Consider the following 24,488-nt stretch of genomic DNA (forward strand, 5'->3'; position numbering starts at 1 on the left):
TTTTCCAGGCTGGCAGGTCTGAGGCCCGGAGGGAGGAGGTCCTCTAATTTATTCTCCCGGTGCGGCAGCCTGACTCACGTGGGGCAGGTCTACATCACAGTCTAAAGCGAGGAAAGTGGCTTCAAGCACACTGAAAACCATTCGAGAGGAGGGACAGGACGGCATGCAGGGGAGTGCATAGCTACTCAAACCCTAACAACAGGCAAAGATCCGTGGGACCCCCCCCACAAAGCACCACGCTGCAAGGGGCTGGTTTGTGCCAGATCATCAGGCCGGGCCAGTTCCCATCATGGGGACTGCTTGCATCTTGAAGGGAAAAGATGGGTCAAAACCAGTCAGTCTGCTCTTTGAACGAACGGCTGATTTGAGGGCTGGGGCCGGAAACACCAGATGAGCCTGGAGCATCTCGTAGTGCCAGGAAGGAAGGAGGTGCCCCAAGATCCAAGGATGTGGGTGTGGCGAAGGGACACGGGAGCCAGCCTGACCGAGCTCCTGATAGCCGAGGCTGGGACAATTGGAGGGGTAAAATCATGTCATATTGGATTTGATTTTATTTTTTCAATTTATTGATTTTTTTTTCTTTTTTTGAGAGAGTGAGAGGGGGAGAGAAAGGAACATGGATTTGTTCTACTTATTTATGCATTCATTGGTTGCTTCTCGTATGTGCCATGACCGGAGATCGAACCCACAAACTTGGCATTCTGGGTGATGCTCTAACCCAGTGGTTGGCAAACTCATTAGTCAACAGAGCCAAATATCAACAGTACAACGATTGAAATTTCTTTTGAGAGCCAAATTTTTTAAACTTAAACTATATAGGTAGGCACATTGTTATTAACTTAATTAGGGGACTCCTAAGGCTTAGGAAGAGCCACACTCAAGGGGCCAAAGAGCCGCATGTGGCTCGCGAGCCGCGGTTTGCGGACCACTGCTCTAACCAATTGGGCTACCTGGCCAGGGCCATATTGGATTTTAATCCAAAGAATAAAATAAGTATCCATGAGTGGATCCATACTGATCCAAAGAAATGATAGATTAAGGAAGTCAATAAGTGAGGGAGAAGACTCCAGTCTCCCGTACAGATTGCCCCAAATGCTGTATATAGCCTTCCTTTAAGGAAGTGGGGCTTGGCCCTCCTCCCTGGAGTGTGGCCACACTTAGTGACTTGCCTCCAAAGGGTATGTGTGGAAAGGGCGATCGGAGAGCGAGCAACTGCCCAGTGGAGGAACCTGGCAAACACCACCTGAGCCAGGGGATCGAGGTCAGCATCATCAGTGGCAAGTCATGCTAATAGCGTGTATCCCTGATCTGATGTGGTGAGAACAGCACTTCCCCCCTGTGATCGTCCTCCAAAACCCAAAACCCCAGTCGAACCATGAGAACAGCATCAGACAAACCCCACTGAGGGGCATTCTACAAAATGCCTGACCAGTACTCCTCCAAATCGTCAAGGTCATGAAAAGCATGAGAAACTGGCCCAGCCCAGAGGAGCCTGAGACGGGGATTAAATGTAAGGTGCTGTCCTGGATGGATCCTGGGAGAGAAAAGGGGTGTTAGGGGGAAACTAGTGGACTCAGAACAAAGGATGGAATTTAGTTCATAGTGATGTACCAGTGCAGTTTCTGAGTTGTGCCAAATGGCGCCATAGTAATGTAAGATGTTTACAATAAGGGAAATTATATAGGAACTGTCTGTACTATCTTCGTAACTTTCCTGTAAGTCTAAAACTATTCTAAAAGAAAAAGGGTTTTTTTGTTTGTTTTTCTTAAAAAGCGTGCCTGGCTTGGCTGTTAGAATTCCAGCTTTAGGTGTTCTCAGGAGGAGACAGTGGGCTAGCACTGGATCCCCAGGGACCCGAGAGAGACTGCCAAGACAGTGCATTAAAAATATGTGGTGGGCCCTAACCCGTGTGGCTCAGTGGATAGAGCGTCGGCCTGCGGACTGAAAGGTCCCAGGTTCGATTCCGGCCAAGGGCATGTGCCTTGGTTGCGGGCACATCCCCAGTAGGAGGTGTGCAAGAGGGAGCTGATGGATGTTTCTCTCTCATCGATGTTTCTAACTCTCTATCCCTCTCCCTTCCTCTCTGTAAAAAATCAATAAAATATATTTTAAAAAAAATATGTGGTGGTCCCATTCCTATAAAGTTCAAAAGCAGGCGGAAGTCATCCCAGGTGTGAGGAGTCTGAAAAGCGGCCCCCGTGCTGGGGGTGGCTGGGAGGGAATGAGGAAATGGCTCCTCGGTACTAGCGACGCTCTGGTTTTTGACCTGGGAGCCGGTTAGCTGGGTGTACTCGGTTTGTGAAAATTCATCCAACTGTATGCTTTCCTGTGTGTAAGTTATATGTCAACAAGGAGTTTATAAATCATAACATAAATTGATTTCAAGCATTAAACTTTAGAGTAGGAAGAGACCAACATCCCTCTCCCCATCCACCCACCCACCAGGCAAAATGTAGAAGGCCCAAGAGCTTGGCTAAGGGCACAAAACAGAGGCAGTGGGTCCCCCCAGGACCTTGGTGCGGGCTTTCCCCCTGGACCACAGCAGCAAGAACCCTTTAACCTGGGCACAGGCAGGTCTGCAGGGAGGGAGCCCAAAGGAAGGGCAGCATCTGGGGGACCTTAGACCAAACTTGACTCACCTGTACCTCGGCCTGCCCACTGGTAAAGAGAGTTTCCAACACTTGTACTCTGTCTGCAGCTCAGCCAGAAATGTCCTCCTTCATTGTTAGACTAGCCTTGGTCGGTTCGATCTCCCAGATTCCACTGTGTACGGAGGTCCCTGGAAGTTTTGTGCCTGGAAAACAGGGGCGTGGTGCAAATGCTGGTGACCATAGCCCTGTAACAGGGGACACAGGGGAGAGGCTGGATGGAGGTGGGAGGACAGAGTCTGCCCGAGGCTCTGTCTCTCCGACCTCAGAGGGTCCTTCAGAGGATGGATGTGTGGTCCAGTGAAGAGGCTGCTGAGGCCACAGGGGTAAAGTGACTTGCTCAAAGTCACCCTGGGAATGGGATCCCCATTGATCCTTAGCTCAGTCGTATTCTCTAGCAGTCTGCACTGTAACCATGAGTTTTGTTTCCTTAAAGTAAATTTTTTTCACAATTTTATTTTATTAAAGAAAATATAGACAAGTGAAAAGCATAAAAAGCTGAATTGTCATTCCAAGATTTGAAAATGCAATTATCTGAAAGTTTTACTTGTACTGTGACATTACATTTTGTATTTTTAAAAAGTGTTTTTATTGATTTAAAAAAAATTTTTTTTTGAGAGAGAGAGAAAGGGGGGCTGGGGGAGAGAAGCATCAATCGGTGAACCCGCAGCCTGACCCTAGAATTGAACCAGCAACCTTTTGGTGCATGGTGCACAGGACTACACTCAACCAACTGAGCCACACTGGCCAGGGCACATTTTGTATTTTTTTAATATTTCATTTTTGTGATTCAATGAAGCAGGAGAATGGGAACTCCCGTTTGCCATTGTTGGGAGTTCAGTGGGTCTCCTGAGACTTCTGCGGAGTCTGGAGATGGGTGCAGTTGAGTCGTCCTGAGGGAGGAGGAGTGGGGACTTGGCCAAAAGGCCTTACACCCAGGAAGCCCTGTGGCGGCCTTGGAGGGGTGTCTCTCCTGAAGAATTATGCCACCAGACCTCAAACTTGCCAACCAGTGCTCTGAGAGCCTGGGTCAGCTTTAAGTCGTCTTTTTAAAACCTTTTTGCTTTTTGCTTGTTTTGAGTGTTGTAGCTTCATCTGCAGCTGTAAGAAATATGAGAGAGATCCTGTAGACCAGTGGTTCTCAACCTTCCTAATGCCACGATCCTTTAATACAGTTCCTCATGTTGTGGTGACCCCCAACCATAAAATTATTTTCGTGGCTACTTCATAACTGTAATGTTGCTACTGTTATGAATCGTCATGTAAAATATCTGATATGCAGGATGTATTTTCATTGTTACAAATTGAACATAATTAAAGCATAGTGATTAATCACAAAAACAATATGTAATTATATATGCGTTTTCCGATGGTCTTAGGCGACCCCTGTGAAAGGGTCGTTCGACCCCCAAAGGGGTCGCGACCCACAGGTTGAGAACCGCTGCTGTAGACCCTTCCCCCAGTCTCCCCAGGGATCACATCTTGCATTAAGTTTGTCTTCTTACGTGATCTGATGGACTTCAGGAGCTGAGTGGAGATCATTTAGCTAGATTCTCTCATTGTAGTGATGAGAAAATGGAGGCCTGGGGTGACTGGTGAGTTCTCGGGGTGCACACCTGGGAATACCAGGGTCCTGACCTCTCTCTGCACCCCTGTGGCTTCGTCAGCATGAGGTTTCGTTTTCTGTCCCCTAGGTGCCTGGGATTAGGTGGTTTGTTAGGTAGAGGTAGCAACCTGTTGTGTGCCCCACCTTCCCTTCCACCCCCCCTCCACCCCTCTTCCACCCCGCCCCTTACACACACACTGGTAAAGCAACAGAGGTTTATTTCTCACTCGCCCACGTGCACGGGGGTTGGCTGGGAGGTCTGAGGGCATCCCACCTCTGCAGGCCTGAGTGCCAGAGGCAGGGAACGGGAACATGGCGGTTGTACAAAGGCTCTTCCACTCGAATTGTCAAGTCACTGGCTACCCCTACCCTCAGGGAGGCGAGGGAGTGCGATTCTGTCTTTTGCCTGTGAATGGAACCAGAACTATTTGTTGAGCAGCACTAATGAACACCCCAATAACACTCCGTCTGTTAGGAGAGACCCAACCATTGGGCCGGCCACTGGCCAGCTTCTTTCTTTGCGTGATCAGAGCCCCTGTTTTCTGATTTCTCCCCTTCAGCTGTGCAGCCTTCTTTGGCAGTCCCCCAGAGCGGGCGGGCGTCTACAGTGGCTCCTGCAGCTTATCTCCCCAGGGAGGGGAGGGATCTTGGGAGGCATGCCTGCACCCCCAAGCCAGTGAGCTCTGGAAGCTCCTCTTGGAACTGCTGTATAATCGGAGGCTGTTAGTAAAAGGGAGATGATATTTCTGGTATATAATGACACTAATTGGACTTCATTCATTCATTCATTCATTCATCCATCCATTCATCATGCCTGCCCAGGACATGCCAGATCCAAAACATTGTGATCTGGGTACAAACTTTCAACAGGAATACTGACCAATTGAGGGTCCCCAGAGCAGGGTGACTATGGTGGTGAGGGATGTGGAAATCCAGTCCTGGGACGAAAGCCCGACAGAACCGGGCACGTTTTGTTCACGGGAGGGGAGGTGACGAAGGATGTAGGAGAACTAACTCTTCAGGAAGGGCTGGCGTGGAGGTGGATTTGCTAGGAGGCTGCTGAAGGCAGGAGTTGGATTAATGGGTGGAAGTTATAAACAGGCAAACAGTTCAGTCTAGGGTCAGTCTTTCCACTAAAAAGTTCATCAGGGGGAGAGCAGGTTTCCTTGAAAGCAGGGAATTTACAATTCCTGAGTCTCCATCAGGCCAGGTGCCTCTCTTGTCGATTATGTCTAATGCTCTTCCCAATTCCGAGTCCATGCTTCCTGAAGAAGTAGACTTTCCAGCATCTCTTATTCCAGGATCTAAAATTCCATCTTAAACTAAAAATGGAGTCATCCGCCTCTTAGCATAAGAGCTGGTATTTGTCATATGAGGGTCAAATTAAATGATAATGTATCGATGGTTGTTACTTTGCCCTTAGAGAGCACTGACTATGTGTAGGTACTTTCCTAAGTGCTTTACAGATGCTGATAAAACTATTGATTTACTTAGTTCTCAGAACAGTCCTGCCACCAAGGTGCCATGACCACCTTCCTCCCATTTTACAGATGTGAACACGGAGGCACGTTGCTGGCACGGAGCGAAATCAAATGTGAATCCAGGCAGTCTGGCTCCAGAGCTTCTAACCACTGCCTCTCATGACCCCCTTTTTGGGAGCTGAGGAAATGGTACCCAGCGGGCATTCGTGATGTGTCCATGGTCACAGGCCTCGTTGAGTGGTGGCCCTTAGATCTGGATGGAACCCGGCCTGCTGAGCTCAGTGTGGAAGGCTTTGATCACCCAGCACCCACACGTCCAGTGAAAGTCCTGGACAGTGGATTGCATGGAAAGAGGCGATTCTGCTATGAAGACCGAAGCACATGCCCCCATGTCCCAGCAAATTGAGGACAGAGCTGGGATCATCCCGATGCTTTCCTAACACAGTGAGCCGAATGCCTCTCCATTTCCCAGGGTTTGAAATGCTTCCCTCGCTTTCTATTAAGTCCTACCAAACATTCAAGACCCACTTGCTGCCCACGAAAGTTCCCGAGTCCTAACCTCCGATGGCCGTAGTTTCTGCACATGTTCTGCATGCGTGATGCCCAAGGCCGGGAAAGGGAACATGGTGCTTGCACGAGCAAGGGCATGATGGCTTAGGCCAGCAAAGATTTGGGGATTTTATGTAGGCTAAATTTATCCATCTTTTGAGCTTGGACTTAGAAAAACTTTCCCTACCGTGAAATTTTAAAAGAATTTCCTTTTGTGTTCTTCTAATATTATTATGGCTTTAGTTTTTATGCTGAAATCCATGATCCATCTGGAATTTCCCTTGTTATATGGAATGAAGTCGATGACCAGTATTCTTTTTTTTCCATGTCCCCATCGAGCTGTCCCCACGCTATTTATTTTGGATAATCCATTTTCTCTCAACTGGTTTGAAGTACCATCTATATATAAAACTAAATTCCATATACATTTGAAATCATTCACAGTCTAGTCGCTCACCACTGTGACATTAAGACTTAAAAAGATAGTTAGAAAATCCCCCCAAATGTTTGGAAACTCGGTAACAGACTTCTAAAATAACCCATGGGTCAAATGGAAAGTAGAACATATTTTTAACTAAATGATAATGAAAACATAAAATATCACCAACACTTGTGAGCTACAACTAAAGCTAATACTGAAAGAAATGTATAGTCTTATGCATATATTATAAAAGAGGAAAGACTGAAAGTCATTGATCTAAGTATTTATTTCCATTAGGGGAGAAAGTATATTAAGCCCAAAGAAAGCAGGAAGAAAATAATAAAGAATGGAAATTAACAAAATAGAAAACAGACATGTAATATAGAAAATTTCAAAGCCATAAGTTGGTTCTTAGAAAAAAAACCATATGTGTTTAAACCAATGTCTGGCCTCTCCATTCTCGTCTCTCTACGCATATGTCAGTGAAAAACTATTTTAATTACTAAAGCTTTATGGTGTCTTAGTATTTGGTTGTGCTAGTCCCTGTCCGTCACTCTTTTTCTAATTTTACCTAGCATTTGCCTTTCATTTAACCGTTAGGCTTCGTCTATCAGCTCAGCCAGTTTGCATGCATATTTCTTGTTAAACCCTATTGGCAAGTTAAATTACACATTCATTAGAGAAGAGTCGACATTTTTACGATTTCTGAGTCTTACTAAGAACAGGGTATGTCTTTTCAATTATTCAAGTCTTCTTTAGGGTTTGAAAATTTTCTTCATGTAGATCAGCGGTTCTCAACCTGTGGGTCGCGACCCCTTTGGCGGTCGAACGACCCTTTCACAGGGGTTGCCTAAGACCATCGGAAAACATATATATAATTACATATTGTTTTTGTGATTCATCACTATGCTTTCATTATGTTCCATTTGTAACAATGAAAATACATCCTGCGTATCAGATATTTACATGACGATTCATAACAGTAGCAAAATTACAGTTATGAAGTAGCCACGAAAATAATTTTATGGTTGGGGGTCACCACAACATGAGGACCCGTATTAAAGGGTAGCGGCATTAGGAAGGTTGAGAACCACTGATATAGATCATGCAGATTTGGGGAACGCTTTCCCTAAATATTGTATTTTATTGGTTGCACTGAAAATGGGAGCTTTTCCTCAATTATATTTTGTAGTTTCAGTTGGTCAACTTCTGAGACCTCCATGTAACAGGCCACGAAAACTGTGTTGGGGACATTTTAGCTAAACCCATATGAATCATACTTGTCAACCACATCCTCTTCAAATGTGAAACACACACCCGACCTGGCGTTTCTTGCGTAATTCTGGCATCTAATCTTTAGGCAACTGCCGTATTTGTCCCAGAAGTTTCAACAGAACTGCTGCAGATGACCCGAAGCAGCATACACGGCTGAGGGCGGCAGTTGCCTAATCACAGATATTTATCTCAAGTGTCCACATCGTGCCCTGGCTACTCTGCCGGCAGACAGTGTACGGTCCGGATCTGATCCCCCGCAGGAGAGCTGATGGGAAGCATATGCTGCGGGCGCTGCCCCTGCACCAGCGGGTGAGCATCCCCAGGCCCAGCGGGGGTCCAGAGACACTTCCGCCAGCTCTGCGGCCTCTGCATATTGATTTATCATTTTTCTGATACAAAAGTAATGAATACATACTCATCACAGAGCAATAGGAAACATAAGAAGACGAACATAAGCCTGCGTCTATGAGCCCTGCCTCCCAGGAGAACCACGTTCTGTTTCCTGACGGTCTCTTTTCCTTGCATGTGTACTGGCGTGCACAGCCCCAGGTTGAGATCGCTCTGGGCGGATGGTTGTGAACCCTGCTTCTCATGGATATTTTGCCATCTCATGCATTACGTTCTTCAAAAGCAGGCTTTTCAGTGGTGGCATGGTGCTTCCTAACAGTCATTCTAGGATCTATTTAACTTACCCATTATATCATTTTGCCTTTGGGTTTCCGATTTTTCCAAAATAAGACTAAACATCTTTGCCCACTTCTCTGATTATGTCTTTTGAATACGTTCCTGGGTGGATTACTGTGTCAGAATGGGAATGTTAAAAAATACCGTGGTAAAATACATATAACATCAAATTTACCATTTTAGTCATTTTTTTAAGGGTTCGGCTCAGTGGCATTAAGCACATTCACACTGTGGTGCAGCCATCACCACCATTGTCTCTAGGACTTTTTCATCTTGCAAAACTGAAACTCTGTACCCACTAAACACCCACTCCCCATCCTCCCCTCCCTCTGCCCTCTGTTCTACTCTCTGTCTCTATGAACTTGACTACTTTAGGTTCCTCAGATAAGTGGAATCATGTAGTATTTGGCCCTTTGTGACTAGTCGTTACACGTTAAACGAGACATTTATGTAACAAAGCGTCCTCAGGATTCATCCCTATTACAGCATGTGTCAGAATGTCCTTCCTTTACAAGGCTGACTAATATGCCGTTGTACATACAGCCCACATTTTGTTTATCCATAGAAGCATTTGTAAGGCTCTAAATCAAATCGTCTACCGCTGTCCAGAAAGATCACACCACTTTACATATTGGCCAGGAATGCCTGAAATTTGAATTCTAAGGTTTATGCACCTAACTCTATATTTTAGTAACTTGTGGTCTAATTTATTTGTATTGCACATTCATAGAGTTCCTGCACTGAAGATATGCAGGACCAAGGTATTGCAAAGGGACCCAAGAGGACTCCCCTCGCCCCTGATGTGTGGGATACACATATACAGCATGGGCTAAGGTAGGTGACAGTTGTGAGTATGAAAAACACAGTTTACTCTCAGATTATTCCTTATTAGTTATTGTATTACTAGGGGCCCAGTGCATGAATTCGTGCACCTTGAAAGGAACTGTGGGCCGCGAGGCTGCGGTGGGTACAGGGGCAGGTCTCGGCCCGTCCTCCGTGCCCCATCCAGCTCCTCCCACCATGGCCCTGGGTCCCTTGTCTGCCAGCAGCCCCTCTGCCGCTGCCACTGCCGCCACATGCTGATGGCGCAGGCCCTGCTCGCACCCGCTGACAGCACGGAGCGATTGGGGCTGGCGCCAGCAGCGGGTGTGAGTGGCAGCTGCTGCCCCAATCACCCCTCAGGAGCAGGGGGAGGTGGAAGAGCCCTCGGGGCAATCAGGGCCAGCAGCCGCCGCTGGTACCCACTGATGGCTCCGAGTGATCAGGCCAGCGCTGGGCACTGGCAGCGGGTGTGAGCAGGGCCAGCCCTGGCAGTGGGTGCAAGTGGGGCCGGCGCTGGCAGCAGGTGCGAATGCCGGGCGGGACCGCGATGCGCGGGGACAAAGAATTTTCAGTAACCACCAGAGGCTTGCTCCGATGACAGTGACTGGAGCCTCGCCTTGGTATGGCGCCCCTGCTCACCCGTTCCACCTCCTGCCGCAGCCAACACCCGCCATGGTGGTCAGCGCACATCATAGCGGCCGGTTGTTTGGTTGTTTGGTTCTGTTTGTTCTGCCGTTCAGTCTATTTGCGTATTAGCCTTTTATTATATAGGATTTTCCGTAAAAACAGCTGTTTGTCTGTAACTGAAGGTGAGCATCCTTAGTGCTATCAAAGGGTAAAGGAGCTTGCCATAGTTTGGATCAGAGCCATGGAATTTAAACTCACGTCACAACTGGCTTTTTTATGTTGTTGTTAATGCTCACCTAAGGATATGTTTCCATTGATTTTTTTTTTAGAGAGAGTGGAAGGGAGGGGGAGAGACAGAGATAGAGAAACATCAATCTGAGAGAGACACATTGATTGGTTGTGACCAAGGCCAGGGATGGAGCCTGCAACTGAGGCAGGTGCCCTTGACTAGAATTGAACCCTGGACCCTAAGGTCCACAAGCTGACTCTCTATCCACTGAGTCAAACCGGCTAGAGCACATTTGGCATTTGTGCAATTTTGACTTCCCAAGGATTCATTCTTTTCGATCTGATTCCATTTTTGTGCCTGTCAGGAAAGGCACCAAGAATTTTATTTGGGAGGAAACATCTGGACTTTGTATAGCATCTTAAACTTTTCAAAGGGTGTCACTTACACGATTTCACCTGGTTTCTACAACATCTGCAGCCCGAGGAGGCAGGCAGGGGGATATTGTCAATCACATTTGTATAGACACAGGATCAGAGAAGTCACACTACCTGCTGGAGGTTGCACAGCGGTCTGGGACCCCGGGACTCAAGCTCCTGCTCCAGAGCCCTGTGGACGGCCTCGGTCAGCTCACTCACTCCAGCTCACTCATGCTGTTGCCAGGGTGTGCTGCTCCTTTACTTGGCATGTCAAGCCTCCTGGGTTGTCCAGGAATGTACTTTCTTGGAGAGGAAAAGGAAGAGATATTTTAGCCACACACAATACACCGTGCTTGCCAGGCACCTAATAGGGACACTCAATAAATATCAATTAAAAAATGCAGCCACATTGGCTGGTGTGCTGGCCAGATCCTAAAGGGTCAGGAATATTCCGTGAATGGGAGATGGAGTGTGAGCTGGAAGGCTGTGTGGAGGCAGAGAGGGCGGTGGAGTTCTGGAGGGATGAAGCCATTCTCCTGAGAGTTGAAAATGCCCTCGGGGGTCCCTGTCCACAACCGGGAGAGGAGAAAGGGAACACACAGGGGTTGAGTGCCTGCTGGGACCCGTGTCTTCCTAGCTGGGCTGGAATTCCCTCTGGCCCCCACCCCCACCCTAGATCTCAAACCAGTGGAGAACATTGGGAGACAGCTGGCTGGGGCTGGGCGAATGTGAATCGTGGGGTGTGGAGGGGGTGGGCGGGAAATGGAATGGGTGTGCCCACCCTCTGGCATCCTGAGGGATTCACTTCCCATGGCGTAGGTCCCCTTAAGTGTCTCTGCCTTGACAGAGAAGCAGCAGAAGTCTATTTGGTAAGCGGTTCTGGGCTTACGGCTTTTTTGGAGCCTCTCCCGTGGTTGGGGCCCACGGTGGTTCCCAGGAGACAGAGCTGGTGCCCCTGGAGTCCAGGGCCACAGGAGCGAGGAAAGCCAGGCTGGGAGTAGAAGGTGAGGCAGAGGACTGCATGGGCAATCCTTGGGGAGCAGTAGGAGGACTGCGCCCGGCGGGCTGGTGTGCCAGGAGGAGGCCAGAGTGGGAGCCGGAGGTGCTGACCCCAGCCAGGGCCTGTGACCTCCCTCTCTTTGCATCTGGATCTGTTAGGTGCAAAAAGCTCATACAAGGAACAGGGACCCGCCCCCAGGTTAGGCCCCTGGGGCTTTTACAAATCAGCTTATACCTGTTTCCTAGGCCTCTTTTGGCATTTATTCTTTTATTTTTTCAAAAGTAAGATTTTAAACAAAACGAACAAATGATCAATTACAGATTATTTTAATGTCAGAGGGTTTCTTCACTATCTTCATCAAATTGTACTTTATATGTTCCTCTTCATTCAAGGAGAAAAAGAGGAATGGACATGAGCTAGATCAGCGGTTCTCAACCTGTGGGTCGCCACCCCTTTGGGAGTCGAACGACCCTTTCACAGGGGTCGCCTAAGACCATCGGAAAACACATATATAATTACATATTGTTTTTGTGATTCATCACTATGCTTTAATTATGTTCAGTTTGTAACAATGAAATTGGGCGTCACCACAACATGAGGAACTGTATTAAAGGGTCGCGGCATTAGGAAGGTTGAGAACCACTGAGCCAGATATTTGTACATACAGCCGTGAAATACTAACACACAAAGGCATTTAGCAGGGAGGCCGCCATGGAGGGCTTACTGGTCAACCGGCCTGTGCACGTAAACACTCCTAGGGTCTGGGTACCGAAGGACTATCCCATGCTGGGTTCAGATGGGACTGATTAGAGTTTCTTCTGACATCATCATTCTTCAGCTCCATCTCTACAGCGTTCTTCCACATACATCATCTCGTTTAATCTCACGGCAACTCTGTGCTGGTGAGTGTCATTATCGCCATTTTTCCATGGGGAAATCTATGTCTTTGGTGACACAGCCGATGGTGACAGGCTCTCTGGCTCCACCGCTGGGCTGTTCCTGATGTATTTGTGTCCGCGATCTGGGGTTTGCCTGTACATTCTGTTTAACAAGCACGGACACTTGGGGGACCCTGCAGGACCCAGCCCCTCACTAGCTCTCTTTCCCTCAATTCCAGTCCCTCAGCCCCTGCTGTCACCTCCCCAGCCACCCTGGCCTCCCAGCCGATCCTCTCACCTGTCAGCTGACCCATCTCAGGCCCCGGCCCTGGCCCTGGCGTCTCCCTTTCCTAGAAGGGTCCTGCCTGACCCTTGCTTCTCCCCGGACAGGCGTTCCTGGACCCCAGGTCCGGAAGAGCCATTCTCAGCCCCTCACCGCCCCAGCCCTGCACTGTTCCCCAGAGCTCTTGTAACTGTGAGGTTACGTGTTCTATGTCTTTGTTCTCTTAGTTATTATCTGCCTCCCCCTGGAACCCAGGCTCCCCTGGAGCCATGCTGGCCACGTCCTTGGGGTGCAGGAGAAGGGAGGAGTGGGCTCCGCTGCTGGGCCGCCGTTGGCCAGGGTGACAGGCTCGGGACCGTGAAACAGGATCCCGTGAGGGCACAGGGCATGAGCGCTGTCTGATCCCAGAAGGGAGGTCAGTGACCATTCATTCATTCACTCACGGAGCACCTACTCGTGGAAAACAGCCGGGGTCAGCCGGCCAGAGAGAGCTGGACTGGCTGTTGTTTTTTTCCTTTCTGTTTATTTTTCCTTGAATATTTGCTCTGTTTTTTAGATATTCAGGACAACTGCGCATTCCTGGGTGTAGAGACTCGTAGACGAGCGATAGACATCTGGACCTGCAGCCCCTCTGACCAGCCGGGTGAGCTCAGAGGCTTTCCTCTCCATCTGCCTGGAGCCCCTCGGGAGACAGCGTACGTGAAGAACCTCAGGCGGAAAAGGGACGGAAGGGGCGGACACTGTGTCGGAAGTGATTGGAAGAGTTTTAACTAAGTCCCCTCGACTTTGGGGCACCTTATTCCTCAGTAGGGTATTTAAAATCCTTCATGGTCTTTCTCAGTCTGAGAGTATATGCTTGAGGTGTCAGCAGTAGCTTGCCAGCTTTAGGGTTTTGAATCGAGGGACCCTCAGTTCAATGGCCAGCATTTAGTTTTGCGGAATAAGTCTGGAAAGAAACACCATCTACCGTCATCACCATTTCATAGAAGGCAGGACCCATTCATTCCTGAGCTCGGAAGGACCTCATCACAGAACAGAGGGTTTGCTCCTTCGTTCTTGGTCACACATTCAGCGGATGTTGGCTGCGTGCTCACTCTGTGCCGTCACGGTGCTCGATGGACTGTAATACTTACTCCCTGCCCTCGTAGGTCACAGAAGTTGCAGTTAAATGTACAATTTAAAGATTTAAATACTACAAAAGGAAGGTGCCTGGGGCTCTGAGGGTACACAATAGTCGGGGCAGGGCGCCCCAATCTCAAAGATTGGGAGCCTGGCCCTAGCTGGTTTGGCTCAGTGGATAGAGCATCGGCCTGCAGACCAAAGGGTCCCGGGTTCCATTCAGGTCAAGGGCAAGCACTTTGGTTGCAGACTCCTCCCTGGTCGGTCAGGGCCCGTGTGTGTGTGTGTGTGTGTGTGTGTGTGTGTGTGTGTGTGTGTAGGGGCGGGGGACGGGGGAGGGAGGAGCATGCAGGAGGCAACCCATTGATGTGTTTGTTTCTCTCAGTCCTTTCCTCTCTTCCACTCTCCCTAAAAACCAATGGAAAAATATCCTCGAGTGAGGATTACCAACAAAAAATAAAGATTGGGAGCCTGGAGGAGCCTGAGGAAAGGAGAGGGGTGCATTTCAGGCTGAGAGACAGCCTGTGTACAGGCCCCAGGGCGCGGGGAAGATACTGAGGGACAGCAAGGGGAGGAGGAAGCTCCAGGCCACTCACGGCTCTGTAGGTCTAGGAAGGGAATTTGTCTTTGTTCTTTTTTATTTTTTAAATTTTCATTTATTGATTTTAGAGATGGAGAGAGAGAGAGATTTGTTGTTCCACTTATTTATGCATTCATGGGTTGATTCTTATATGTGCTCTATTGGGGATCAAACCTGCAACATTGGCACTCTAACCAACTGAGCTACCCGGCCAGGGCCTGGCTTTGTTCTAGGGGCGGTTGGAAGAGTGTGGGGTGCTGGTGCAGTCAGACCAGCACTGAGCCAACCTCAGCAGAGGATCTGAGCAGATGGGTCTGAGTGAGGCAAGGGCAGAAGGGAGGGACGCGCTGGGTGACAGGCTGGTGGCCGAGGCGCAGGAGGTGGGCGGGCCTGGAGGAGAGTGGATGGGCCGAGAGGCAGCTGGAGGTAAACTGACAGGAGGTGGAGGCTGTTTGTATATGAAGGAGGCTGCTGCTGGCTGATCCTCCGTTTCCGACTCCCACCCGGGGTGCGAGGGGTGGGCTTTCTGGTCGCGGCGCTCTAGAGAAGCCCGTTCTGGGAGGCAGATGCCCTCTTTGGGACGTAATGAGCCTCTGGTGCCTTTGAGATGTCCAAGGGGAGGTGTCAGGTGGGCATGTGGGTATGTGGGACTAGAGTTCAAAGCAGAGGCGAGACTTTCAACTTGCTTCCTTTTCCATATCTCTGGCTGCCAGGCTGGCCACCCCCTAAAAGAGCAGGGGGCACCCTAGCTGGTGTGGCTCAGTGGATAGAGTGTTGGTTTGCAGACTGAAGGGTCCCAGGTTTGATTCCGGCCAAGGGCACATGCCGGGTTTCAGACTCCATCCCCAGTAGGGGGCGTGCAGGAGGCAGTCGATCAATGATTCTCATCGTTGATGTTTCTATCTCTCTTTCCCTCTCCCTTCCTCTCTGAAATCAATAATATACTATATATATATATATATATATATATATATATATATATATATATAGAGAGAGAGAGAGAGAGAGAGAGAGAGAGAGAGAGAGAGAAGGAAGCCTTAGTTTTCTCTTTATGCTTCTTTGTACTCTTAGAATTGTGAGCCAAAATAATACATGCAAAAAAAATCAACAAAATATCAAAAGAAAACTAAAAATACCAACTATCTTAGCATTTGAAAGAACGTCGTACTACATGATGCAAACTTGACCCTGGGTGACGGGGTCTGGGGTTTGGACTGGAAACGAGGCACCTCTGGGCGATGTAGCCTTTACACAATCCCTTCCAGCAGTTTTCCTTATCTGCTCCGGTTGGTCTGCCAGACAAGCCATGCTAATTCCCATCATAGTCCACCCCCCTCGAAAGCCTTCCCCGCGAATGTTCGTGGGGTGAAGGGGATGGAGACCGACGGCCGGGCAGCGTCTACCCACCCGGCCTCTCCTGCCCCGTCCCACCTCCTCCTCGCTCGTCATAATTCCCAACAAAGCCATTTCTAGGACATAGGAAAATACTGATGACTCATCGGAATGCCAGAAAAGAACTGGAAACAGCTTTCTTTTCTTTTTTTCATTGTGTTCTCACTCATCCCTATCTCGGCCTAAGGAAAAGATTTCCCAGGCTTATGTGTTTGTTTTTAAACTCTGATGCTGGTCTTGCTTCTCCGACGCTGGTCCTAGCAAAATCCACACCAAGTCCCAGACACTAGAAAAAGTGGCTTCCTTCTTCATTACCCTATCACCCGGACACTTCACGCCTCTAAAAAGTCATTTCCTAGGCTGGGGGGTTGTCAAAATTATCCTGCTGGAGGCTCCGACCTCCGCATCCATGAGAATCGGGAGAATTAGCATTTGTATTCCTCTTAGTTTACATAGTGCTTGTGCCGCCCGAGGTCCGGCGGCCCAGCAGCCCCTGGTGAGGGGTTGTTTTCCGAGCCTCCCTCCGGGTCTGGCACACCTAAGCCGTTGTTAATTCAGTGTTTGTTGCCTGAGGAAGGCAGCCCGACTACGGAAACGGGCTTTCCTAAGGCCTCACAGCTCGGAAGGGCAGAAAAGTATATTTGAGCCTAAAACTGGGCTAAGGGTTTCTTCCGCTCCCTGGGTCCTCACCAGTAGGAGTGCTTTGACCATCACTCGGGGGGCCGGGAGGCTTTGGTGGGTCCCAGAACAGGCCAGGGGCGGGGTGTGTGGTCACCTCTGACTCTTGTACTGCAGTCACTCCTGCAGCCTGTCCAGCTCACCTTTACCAGATGTTCCACTCAGATCCTAACCTGCGCTTACTGGGCAGAGTTGAGCGCCAACGGCATCCTTTAATGACTTTCGGCAGGAGAAGGGGAAGATAAACGTATACTAAGTCAGAAAACAGCACAGGCTACCTCGGTAGTCCCATATGACCAGGGGCTTGGGATCTGTGTGAGGGTGGTGAGACGAAGGAGAGCCACCTGCAACAGGGACAGGGAGATGGCACCAGGGCTCACCCGGGGGCCTCTGAGATATGTACTGACTTTAGAGAAAGAGGAAGGGAGACAGAGAGAGAAACAGTAATTTGTTGTTCCACTGATTCATGCATTCATTGGTTATTTCTTGTATGTGCCCTGACCGGGGACTGAATCCACAACCTTGGCGTATGGGGACGACATTCGAACTAGCTGAGCTACCCGGCCAGGGGCCTCTGATTCGGCTCAACATTTATTTCCTTGCTTTGCTGTCTTTCAAATCCATTCTTTTAGTGCCCGTGGGTATCATCCAAACCGGGCGTGTCTCTGTACTGCAAGGGCGAATGATCATTTTTCCTCGTTGGCGCCAAGAGCATTATCTAAGTGCCCCCATCGCAGACCAGGTCCCCGCGGGAGGCACGCCCCTGCCACTGGTGGTAAAACCAGCGCCGCTTCCCGACTGTTTGACACCGTGAGGCCTGACTGTGGATTTGGGGAGTGGAGGTCACGGAGTCTCTCCCCGTTGTTTGAGGAGACGGGTCTCTGTGACTGTGCACGAGCTTAGGTTGTTGCTGCAATTTTTTTCTACAAAGAAGACTCCATTCTGAGGGCCTTCCTGAGGCTCAGGAGCAGTTGTGGGTCTTTATAGATGCAAGTGACAAGCAGGGCTTGGGTTTGTTTGGAAGAGAGCATGAAGTTGACAGAAAACTACAATTTTTTTTCTTTCTTTCCTGTTTCCCTGGCTAGTCGACTCAGCTAATCCAGTCCCAAATATTTCTTCCTTTGTGACACTTTTTGAGACCCTTTCCAGACAGAAAAAAAATGCCTCGATTTTCTGTTCCCCAGGCAGTGCCCCCGTTCTCGCTGCCAGGGTAGCGCAGATGACATCTGGTTGTTGTCATGGTTCTGGTCCCGCCTGAGGGCAGAGGCTGTTTAATATCCCCCAGGGTCTCACCTAGAACCTGGCACCACTTCTTTTCTTTAATAAAAATAAAAATCAATTTACATATATTGATTTCAGAGAGGGAGAGAGAGAGAGAAACATCAACATCGATGATGAGAATCACTGATCAGTTGCCTCCTGCACGCCCCACACTGGGGATCAAGCCCACAAGCCGGGCATGTGCCCTGACCGGGAATTGAACCGTGACCTCCTGGTTCATAGGTTGACGCTCAACCACTGAGCCACACGGGTCTGGCACTGGCTTGAATCAGTGCTGCCTACAAGGATTGAGTATCATGGGAACCCATTTCCATTCCAGAAAGCCAAGCTCTCGTTCTCTGAGAGCGGGCAGGCTCCTTCCTGTGTCTGTGTGGCCCCGACATCAGTATTTACGAGGCTGCCCATCCCGGGTCAGGACTTGCACCTGATTGGTCTCTAGAATGACTTTTGATCAAGACGGGCATGTTTCCTCACTGACTCCTGCCAGGGTCATGACGAGGCAGCCTCCACCCTTGCCGTCTGGGATGACACATTGGCCTCCGCTGTCATCGCCTTCCTGTAGTCACTGCCCCACAGAGAGAAGCTGTCTGCAGCCTCACTTCCACGGGGGACCTCGCCAACCCGCCCCTTTTACAAGGGCATCAGAAGAGCAAAATTCAAGCCCGCCTGTCATGGCTCCAGGTTGGAGTATTGTGACATCAGCCCATGTACCAAAAGGTGGCCGGTTCAATTTCAGTTCCTGGTCAGGACACATGCCTGGGCTGTAGATTTGATCCCCTATTCGGAAGGCAACCAATCGATGTTTCTCTCTCACATCAATGTTTCTCACATCGATGTTTCTCTCTCTTTCAGTCTCCCTTCCTCTCTCTAAGCATGTCCTCAGGTGAGGATTAAAAAAAAGAAGAAGAGCAAATTTCAGGAAATGAGAAAAGCAGGCAGGGATTTAAAAAATAATTGTTAAATCTGTATATTTTTTGAATAAGTAACACGTTCTCATGGTGCAAAATTCAAAAGGTACAAAAAGCCATCCACAGTGAAGTTTCCCTCCCAACTCTGTTCGTTAGTCAATCAGCGTCCTTCCCGGGAAGAAACCACATCTCCTGTGACCACATATTTGAATGTCTCTCTTGTCCTGGAGTTTTACTTTTTTGGGAGGTTTCTCATGTGTTCTCCATAAGCAACATGCATTTCCGCCCGCCCCTCCCTCAGCTCCCAGTACCTGGCTGAGCTCTCTGGACAGCCACCTGGCAAGTGTTGTGGTTCAGCTGACAGCTTGTCTGGAATACAAGAATACCTGATGAGTCAGGGCTGAGAGCATCGCTGTTTGGTTGTGAATTACCTGCATTTTCATTCACTTATGTTCCTGCTCTTCTAAGATAAGCCAAGAAGTGCTGATGGTCACATGGGCCTCACTCCCGCCGGCTTCCTTTCCTGAACCATCGCTTCCATGTGTGTGGCTGCCAGTTCAGGATGGTTTGGGGCTCACTCACACATTTTTCAGTTGTGCAAGAAATGTCAGCATTTTCCAATACTTTTTTGGCCTCTCCAATTGTTTTTCTCTCTTGGCTTCTGCAAGGAGAAATCCTTATCCCTGCCTCATCTCTGCTTCACCCCCGCCCTCACCCCTGTCCCTGGCTCCACCAACACACACCCACTTGCACTTCGGGCCTCTTTCCGCCCTTCTTTTCCAGGAACCCCTGGAAAGGAGAAAAACACTGCAAGGAAAAATCCTGTCTTCCCTGGACAGGACTGTCTGTTTGCTTTTGCTCAGGGTTGCTTGTAGGTGTGCAGAGCTCTATGGATTCTTATTTTCTGCCTTCCTCTTTCTCAAGGCAATCTCCCCTGGCCATTGTGGACAGTTCACAGGCGTGTCCGCCACTTCCCGTGCACTCTGGGGCCCTGAGTGCTGGGGACCAGGGGCCTGGGAGAGACTTCCCTCCGGCTTCCTCCCTCCTCTGGATGCTTCACCGGCGGTCAGTCAAGTGGCAGCCCCCGCAGCCGTCCGGGTGCCAGGGGCCAGTGATTAAGTAGCCAGGTCTTGAGCTGACTCCATCCTGGGTTGTCATAACTCGGCTGCAAGTTATTTTGGTCTCCGTGACTTGCGGCTGCACCATGATTTCAGTTTGATATCTATCACCAAAGTGACTAAAAGATGAAAATAGAAGCCACAACAGGAAATAAACAACTGCACATGAGATATTTTATTCCATATTCCCTGCCAGCAAATGATTAGAATCAAACTCATTCACAATAGTTTGGTGAACTTCTAAACTTTTTTTTTTTCTTTCTTCCTTTTAAACGATCAGAATAGTTTGAAACCGGGTGCTTGTCGGTCTCATTTAGGCCCGTGGAAAGGAAAGGAACTCCCTTTCTAGGCACCCCAGCCAGCCAGGAGTTCTCTGCGCCCCAGCTTCTTTCTTGGAAAGGAAAGGAATAAGAATGTGACTGGGTGGGGCGCGCTCTCAGGAAGCCTCGGGATGTTAACCGATTCAGGGAATGCCAGGGCGCCAATAAAGCAGCACCAGCATTGTAGCTACTTGCCCAGCATCCCACCCATCATCTACTTAGGGCAGTAAAATGGAGGAGGAAAGCCGCGTGGAGAGGGCAAGAGAGGGGTGACGCCTGAATTAAAACACCCGCAATTACACTCTATGGGAACAGATCCCTGCAAGTGTGTGCATGTTCCACCCAGACAAGCTGTGACGTCAGATTCAACTCCTGAAACACCCACTACCCCTCCCTGCCCTGTGTGTGCCTGGCCTCTCCTGACAGAGTGTTAGCACCATTGGCCAGCTTTCCAAACGTTCAGATTCTCCACAATCCGAAGCTTACTTTGAGTGATGACATTTGCTTTTCAGTTTAAGTCCTTTCTGTCACTTCGAGAGCCTCGCCTTGCCTCTCTTGAAAAGTGAAGATCTTCTAGGGAGGCCGGAGCAGAGGGAGGAATGGGACCCCAAGAGCAGGAAACTTGCCCAGAAAGCTTCTAAAACCCTGCCAACTGCTCTCCTGATGTGAGGATCACCACCAGTGCAAGTTATTTAACCAGTGAGTGGCAGGGCCCTAGCCAGGAATCAGGTTTTCTGACTTCCAATCTGGTATTTTTTTTTCTCAGCTTTTCTAAGGTTATACATTTCTCAGACACCTCGAAAATCTCATGTATGTCTCTTCTGTCTTTCCCTGCCTATGCTGATGGGATCACCTACATTTAAACCTTTCCCTCATCCATTTTTCTGTTTTTCTCCTGGGCTTTCCAGGCTGCTGCCTTGGCAGGTTGCTTCTTTAGAAAGTTACACACACACACACACACACACACACAGTGTCTTTTCAATAAGCAACATTTTTATTACAAAATTATGAACTTATACAAGTGCTGCCTATGTGGCCTTACAAAGTAATGTATACACTGAATGGCCAGATTATTATGACCACCCCATCAGTACTTCATTGACACCTGCAAAAATACTGAATATTGAAAACTTCCTAAGCAAATACTCAAGGTTTTATTATTATTTGCATAACTAATTCACTTCATTGTACTGACGGGGTGGTCATAACAATCGGGCCACTCAGTGTAGAATGCCAGCTTCTTTCCCATGCTACAATGTTTCTGCACTTGTCATCTCCGGGTAGTCGGGAGCCCCTTGCTTGGAGATGATTATGTGATCAGTGTTCCTGATTTTCTCTCATAGTTATATCTCCAAAGGTGCTTTGGGTGGGTTTGGGGTGAGGTCCAAATGGCCCTTTAAGTCCTATCCACTATGTTGATTCCTATATATTTATTGAGCATCTATTGCATGTCAGACATCTGTAAATTGCTGGAGGAGAGTGGGGCTGAGCTATAACGCAGAGTCATTTGTGCCTTTTCCTTTTATGAATGTGTAATTTAGCTGGGAAAATGGAAATAGTACATCTCACCTTTTCTAAAGATCCCTTCAACTCCCCAATCAGTTTCATTGTCCTCCTGATCTCACAATTCTAAATGACATGAAAAAAAATCGTATTTCATGAAATAAGATGTGAGGTTAGATCACCATGCCAACTAGTGGCCTCGTTAATACCGATGCCTATATATTTAAATCAGTACGTTTCTCAGTACCATCTGCTTTCACAAACTAAACGCTTCTGGTCCTCTGCCCTACCAATGCTTTACCCGTTTCCATGCAGTCATCTGTCAGCTGGTCTAGGCTTCCCCCAGACCTGGAGTCGGGGCATAAACTCTCTGACCCTAAGCACCTTGAAAGCTACCGGGCCAAAGAGGGCACAGAAACAGCCCCGCATGCATATGCATGTCCTGGGCAGGTCTGCTCCAAAGGTAACCTTCCCGCGCCGGGAGGCGGGGTGACTGAGGTCTTCCGGGCTCCAGAGGAAACCTGGTGGCGGCGGGCGTGCGAGCCCCTCCCGCTCCCCTTCTCTCGCCTGGATGCTGCCCCTCGCAGCTCGTCAACCAGCCAAATGCATTCCAGAGCTGCGCACAAGACACACTTCTCCAGGCAGTCCTAGAAACCCGAGCTCGGAGCGGGAGAGGGCGGGAGGAGCGCGCGCCCGCCGCTGAGGTCACATTCGCGCCGCCTCCCCGCCCTCGGCGGCCCGGCTGTTCCCTCCAGCGCACACCTCCCAGGGCCTCGGTCCAGTCCAGTGTAAATGTCTTTTAAACCGAGACAGCGCTCTCCTCCCCCTTCCCTCCCGCGCGGCCAAGGGATCTGCCGCCAGGGCCTTTAAAACAAAACGAATGAATGAAGCGCTAGGGCAAGCGCGCGGGACAGCCACGGCGAAGCTCCCCGGGCTGGGTCTCCATCGGGCCACCGACCGGCTCGTTCTGCTCCAAAACTCGTCTGCGAAGCCCGCTGGGTGCCCTCGGGGCTTCCCATTTCTCCTCTGATCGGGCCAGATCTCAGTCGACTCTGGGAGCCTCTTTGCTCCCCACCTTTATTCGCACCCCCCACCAAGGTTCCCCTCTCTGCAAACCCCGGAGGGGGTGGCGGTGGCGGGGGGCGGGGGGAAGAAATAGCTTTTAGAAACCCGATCTGTTGTTTGCGAAACACAATCGCTTTTTTTTTTTTTTAAAGCGACAGGGTGTCTAGACGGCCACGTGACGAGGCCGGAGCCGGGCGCGCCACTGCGCAGTGGAACCAGCAGAGCAGAGGGCCCGCGGGGGGTGGGGGGGAGGGAGGCGGCGGCGGCTGGGGGCGGGGGAGGGAAGGGGGAGGAAGGAGGAGGGAAGGGGGCGGGGGCGGGAGGCCTTGCGGGAGGCGACGAGCCTGGGGCACACTCACTCGCTCGCACGGCGCGCGGAGGATCCTGTCCCCGAGCCGCGCCAGCCGAGCCAGCCGGGCGCCTTGCTCGGTCCGCTCGCCGCGCCGAGAGAGCTGCTCCAGACAGAGCCAACCCGCCGGCGCCGAGCTGCCGAGAGCCCGGCCCCAGAGCCCCTGAGTGCGGCGCGGCGAGCCCCCGGAGGCGGCAGAAGGACCCGAGCGCCAGGAGAGGGCGGACGGGGGACAAGGAGGCTCCCGGCGCGACGAGGAGACTCTCAGAGGAGGAGGCGGCGTGAGGACACCGGGGCCTCCTGCCGCGGCAGCCGGGTCGAGGCGAACAGCCCATACCGAGAGCTTGGCGGCCAGCAGCGGCCAGGGGAGGGGGCGCCGGCGGCCCCCGCACTAGCCAGCAGCTTGCGCCCAGGAGGGCGAGAGCGCGCGACCCGCCAGGGGCCCGCTGCCGCCGCCGCGCCGCCCTCCCCCGCGCTGTCAGCCCCGCCGGGCGCAGCCGCCGCCGCAGCATCTTTTGCCTCTGCGCCCCCGCCAGCCCCGAGGAAGTCCCCGCCGAGGACCAGAGCTCCTGGGAGCGAAGGAGGAAAGACCAGAGACTCCCCTAAAACACCCAGATGCAGAGGATTGGAGGAGCCTCGCCAAAGCTTTCTGTGGATTAAAAAGATATACGATTTTTTTTTTTTTGGCAGAAGAAACGGAGAGGAAGACCAGCGGGGATCTGCAAGGAAAAAGGGGAGATGTAACTCGTGGATACATTTTTTTCCACCCTTCAAACGTCTTGCTCTACTTTGTAAACATTTCTTTTTTTTTTTTTTTTTAACCCCAGCTCAAGTCTGACGGCCCCAGATCTCCAGTGTGCGAGGAGGTGGTGGTGTTTTTCATTTGGGGCTTTTGCATATTTGGTTATTAGATTTTGAGCCTTTATTTCGCCAGACATCTCATGCGGGGTGAAGTCCACTCGGCCCCCTCCTCCGAGTCTTCGTGTGCACGGAATTTGAGGAGATCCGGTTACTAAGGATATAGAGGAAAAAAATAAATCGCGTGCCTGCTTTTTTAAAAATTGCCTGCTTCTCCCCACCCCCAAATTAAGTTGCTTAGCAAGGGGGAAAGAGGCTTTTACCTCCCTCCAGCAGCTCAGCCGAACGCCTTCCGTTTTTTGCCCCCGCGGATCTTCCATGTAGGAAGCCGAGGCTGGCGAGCCCGACAGTCGGGAGCCGCTGCGGGGGGGCCTCTTTTTGGGGAGGCGCTGACCCCG

The 24,488-nt window shown here is 50.2% G+C and overlaps 1 long non-coding RNA gene across 1 annotated transcript; it reads right to left on the reverse strand.

Annotated features, from left to right (window-relative positions):
- Positions 1-23,904: 23,904 nt before the first annotated feature.
- Positions 23,905-24,488, reverse strand: LOC106696434. Its single transcript, XR_001347375.2, has 2 exons — positions 24,354-24,488; positions 23,905-24,244 (listed from the first exon to the last, which is right to left on the reverse strand). It is a non-coding gene; the product is annotated as an uncharacterized LOC106696434 (long non-coding RNA).

The sequence above is a fragment of the Myotis lucifugus genome, unplaced genomic scaffold (genome assembly GCF_000147115.1).
Source record: "Myotis lucifugus unplaced genomic scaffold, Myoluc2.0 scaffold_16, whole genome shotgun sequence".
Taxonomy (NCBI): Eukaryota; Metazoa; Chordata; class Mammalia; order Chiroptera; family Vespertilionidae; genus Myotis; species Myotis lucifugus.